We start from the raw sequence: 5298 nt of genomic DNA on the forward strand, positions 1-5298 counted from the left end.
AGGTGTCGCCAAGAGTACTCTGTGTACACCAGAAAAAGCAAGGAAACACATTGATTGTAGGGGTATATATTGATGATCTACTGGTTACAGGAAGCTGCCATGATGATGTGCAGAACTTCAAATTGGAAATGAGTAACAAGTTTGAGACGAGTGATCTTGGTTTGCTCTCTTACTATCTGGGGATTGAAGTAAATCAAAGTGGAGCCAGAATAACCTTGAAGCAAGAAGCATATGCCAAAACTATCCTTGCTAAGACCCGAATGTTATAATGCAACCCCACTAAAAGTACAATGGAGCATAAGTTGAAGTTGACCAAAGATGAAGGAGGAGAACTTGTAAATCCCACAGAATACAGGAGCATAGTAGGAGGACTCATGTGTTTAACTCACACCCATCCTGATATAACTTTTGCAGTTGGAGTTGTCAGCCGTTTCATGGAAAAACCAACCATGAAACATCTTCAAGATGTAAAAGGCATCCTAAGATACATAAAGGGCACTCTGGACTATGGTTTAGTCTACACAAAAGGAGATAGAAAAATCACTGTCACTGGGTATTTAGATAGTGACATGGGAAATGATGAAGTTGATAGGAGAAGCACAGGTGGGATGGCTTTCTACTTGAATGACAACTTGGTGTCATGGACATCTCAGAAACAACGATGTGTAGCTTTGTCTTCATGTGAGGCAGAATTTATGGCAGCAACTATGGCAGCTTGTCAAGGAATTTGGTTACATCGTCTTCTTGCTAAAATCACTGGCCAAAACATACCACCTACAACTCTATATGTTGATAACTAGTCAACTCTTGATCTCATGAGGAATCCTTTATTTCATGGTCGAAGCAAGCATATTGAGATAAGGTTTCATTTTATAAGAGAATGTGTGGGAGATGGAAAGATAATAGTAGCTCATGTTTGCAGCAAAAGGCTGAAGGCATATATTTTTACAAAACCAATGACAAAAGTGAAACATGAGGAGATGCGAAATCTAATTGGAGTAAAGCAGGTTACAAACTCTGAACTAAGGGGGAAAATGATAAAATAGTTCAGATTTGATTTGGTCTATATGCACGTTTTATTTTGTTTTCATAGCTATTAGTAGAAGTGAATAAGTCAAGACCATGTGGCTTAGTGTCCCTGGTTTTAAGCTAGAATCAGTTGCTATTTTTATGCAAAATTTTATTTAAATAGTCATGCAGTTTACGAGGTGATTGTATCCCTCTTTTCTTTTCCCAATTTATGAATAAGTAAAGTGCAGCCTTTTCTGCCCTTGTGCTTTGCTTTCCTGTCCCATTTTCTTTATCTTTTACCCATTGTGATACTCAATATCTTGTCCCCTGTTGTCTTATTTTCTGTGAAAATTCACTAATACCCATGTCAAGGGCAACAGTAAACATCACCCCAAGTAATATAACTCACTATTTTTTCCTCTTTATAAAAAGAAAAACTTAAATATCTTCTAACATACCAATTTCATTCAGATGGATTGCGAATTATCACGAACACGAAAGTCTCCTCCAAGAAAACGAAGATGAAAAACTATCAAAAGAAGAACAAGACATGGCATGGGAAGTATACAAAAGAACCCTAGAATGGGAAGAAGTGCAAAGAAATGCGGTTGAAGGGCCCACACCCGTTTTCAAACCAACCATCAACGAGGTTGAACCCGAACCCAAACCCAGAAGCCACCTCGGTGCACCCGGGTGTGTTCAAGGGACCGGTTTTTGTTAAGAAAATGCACAATCTTAGCTCATATGTTAACCTTAAGAAGCCAAGGTGTGAAACAAGGGTGCACCACTATTTGTGGTGAATGTGGGAAGGAAATTAGCTGGAATGGTATTAAATTGTGGGTGAAAAAGAGTAGCCATATATTTGAGTAATTATCAAAGAAAAGCTCCAATTTTTATGATTATACATTGGACATGAAGTTGATTGGAGTTTTAAAGATGGTGTAAAAGTTTTCTTGGTATATGTTGTTATGGAATTTTAGCCCCATTTTGTGTTCACTCTGACTTTAGTTATCGATTTGTAGAATGTGGAAGGGTTGGTCTTATAGTTGCATTATTTTTGGAGAGTTTGGTATAAAAGATTAATAATTTTTTTTATTTTATTATATGGCTCGATGCTTCTACAATTGATATTGAAAGTTGATTAAATATGAACCCTTGAATGTTGTGTTTTCTTTTTAACTTCTGTTAGGCATCCTTCTCAAAGCACATTTATGAACAAAGACAGTTTACTTGTCGCGTGCATACATATGTACATATAGTAACAAGTAATAAATAGTGTATATCATCATAGGGATGGGATTTCAAATTGAAAAACTAAAACTATTAGAACCAGAATATGAAGAACTGGTCTGAATGACATTTAAAGAATGACAATTTATCTAGGTTACGGGTAATCAGGGATTCAGATCCTTCGGGTCTAGGTAAACCAGGTTTAAGAAATGGAACCGGTGTTCGGAACTGGTTTTAAGGGTTTTTGCGCAAAGTTTAAAACGTACATATTTCATTCATTTGAAGTCGGATTGACTTGTGTTATTTTTCAGTGTTTATAGTTTGTACATTATTTTAGATTATAATTTTTTCATTTTTGGTTTATTGACTTATAGTCCTTCAAAGTTGGGATATCAAACCTGGGAATTTTAAAAGATGCATATCTAATTTGTTTGAAGTTAGATTATAACATATTTTGTACTTTACTTTTGGAGCAATTTGGGATTGATGTCATATTATTAAGTTTTTAATGTTCAGATATGTTTTTTTGCAATTAACCTTTCGTAGCAGTTTTTAATATTTTGTGGTTGTTTTTTCTACATCTAGAAGGCGTGGTTTAAAAAAACAAAAACACTTAGGTGTTGTTTGTTTTTCGTCTACAGATCTTCTTGATCTCTTCTATCTGCGTCGCGCAGAACACACACAAACATTAGCCTTCACAGACTGTTTGTTTTTTGAAGGACTGTAGACCTAAAAATGTCTGCACACCCTCTTCTTGGCACAGATGTGGAGCAAAATTTTGTAACATTTTTAGACATCTTCTAGCGTAAAAAACACATATATCTTTATTTTTATTTTTTTTGAATTTAAATTTATTCAAACTTTCCCAATGATTTGAAAAAAAGTTGCAATGTTTAAAAAAAAGTTCGACGACACAAACATGATATTTTTAAAAAATTTATAAATAAAGATTTCTTACAATAATGATTGTTGAAGTTATTTATATAAATATGAAAAAAAATCATAATATATTCTTATATTTTTTATGCCAAATTTTATAAAATATTATTTAATACAGTATCGTCAATTTCTTGGGAAAATATTTATGATTCTTTTTTAATTGATGTAATTGAAAAAAATCGAAGTTTATTTCCATCAATTTATGTATAAAATTCTTTTATTTTTAATTATAATGTTTATGTATAACTTTGTGACTAAAATTGATGGTTTTTTTCATTTTTATTTTTAATTGCTGGTTTATTTCCGTACCGATTGGCGCCACCCGATATGCAGGAGTTGTCATCACAGCTGTAGGAACTGCTGGGCAAGTAGTTCATTCGATCTAGTAGTTCTCCGTGGGGAGCACCGATCCTCTTCGTCAGGAAGAAGGATTATTCACACCGGATGTGCATTGATAATAGGTAGTTGAACAAGTTGACGGTGAAGAACCGTTATCCACTCCCGAGGATAGATGATCTCTTCGATCAATTTCAGGATGCATCTTGGTTCTCCAAGATTGATTTGAGGTCGGGGCATCATCAGGTCTGGGTCAGAGAGGAAGACGTGGAGAAGAATGTGTTTCAGACTTGTTATGGTCATTAGGAGTTCGTTGTGATTCCATTTGGACTCACCAACGCACCAACAATATTCATGGACCTGATGAATCAGGTCTGCAGATCGATGCTTGATTGCTTAGTCATCGTGTTCATAGATGACATATTGGTGTATTTCAAGACCCAAGAACTGTTGGATTAGTGTCTAAGTCCATAACTATTTTGGTATGTACTTGACCTGATGGTGCATGGTCCTTTTGGGTTGCCTTCACCAAAGCAACTTGATATGATGAATTATGGAGAGAAAGGATTAATTATGATTTATTAATATATTATTAGAATAATATATTAAAGGAGAAATCATATTGTTTAATTAATATTAGTCAAGAATTAATAAAAATTAAGTTTGTGACTAAAAGAGATTAATTAAACTTAAGGGACTAGAACTGTCAATTGTGTGATACTTGAATATTGAGCTAATGGAATCCATATTAAAGGGGTGGACGAATTTTATGGGGGAAACCCATTAGAAATCGTACAAAGGCCTTTAAGAAAGGAGTACATGGGTTGCTTAGGGCCTAAACATCCAAATTAGGGTTTCCTTGTTAGATAGCCCTAATAGCCTCACTATTTAAAGAACCCTTAAGCTCCAAAAACGTGGTGAACTTGTTCTCTAGGGTTTCCACACGTTTTGGGCAACCTCCTCTCTCCTTATTCTTCATCCTCTTGCTCTTTGTGTTTGTGATCCATTAGAGGAGTGACATTTGTGACTCTAAGCTTTCTAAAGTCATTACAAGGAGGAATTGTGATTATTATTGCTACATAACAATCAAGGTAATATCTTAAACCCATTATTATGTTAATATTGGTTATCATATGCTAGATTTAGGATTTAAAGTCTTGGATGAATAGCATGTACAATAGAGAAACGTAGATCCAAGCATTAGGGTTTGTATGAGCACACATGACGTTCTTATGGCTAAAACCCATCAAGAACAGCACGAGGAGCACCTCGGGGAATTGTTGGGAGTTCTGATATGAGAACAGCTGTATGGTAAGTTCTCGAAGTGTGAGTTTTGGGTACAAGAGGTCCAGTTCCTCAGGCATATCGTTAACCAGGATGGGATTTTGGTCGACCTGGTCAAAATCGAGGCAGTCATGCAGTGGGAGGTGCCGAAATCTCCCTCTGATATCAGGAGTATTCTGGGATTAGTAGGGTAATACCAGTGATATATTAGATATTTCTCCAAGATTGTAGTACCCCTCACTAGCCTGACAAGGAAGGGGGTGGATTTCCGATGGGACCCTAAGCAGCAGAGGGTGTTTGAGACCATTCTTCAGTCTTTTTGCAAGGCTCCAATCTTGACACTCCCGGAGGGAGTGGAAGATTTTGTGGTATTCTATGATGCATCCATCACAGATATAGGAGCAGTCCTCATGCAGAGAGGATGGGAGATAGCTTACCTATCGCGACGGTTGAAGCTGCATGAGTCGAGATACCCTACTCATGATTTAGAGCTGAGAG

General features: G+C 36.1%; 1 pseudogene; it reads left to right on the forward strand.

Annotated features, from left to right (window-relative positions):
* Positions 1–290: 290 nt before the first annotated feature.
* LOC145029608 (secreted RxLR effector protein 161 pseudogene) lies at positions 291–800 on the forward strand (annotated as a pseudogene).
* The last annotated feature ends 4498 nt before the right edge of the window (positions 801–5298 follow it).

Source organism: Lactuca saligna, chromosome 2 (genome assembly GCF_052625555.1).
Source record: "Lactuca saligna cultivar CGN05327 chromosome 2, ASM5262555v1, whole genome shotgun sequence".
Classification (NCBI taxonomy): Eukaryota; Viridiplantae; Streptophyta; class Magnoliopsida; order Asterales; family Asteraceae; genus Lactuca; species Lactuca saligna.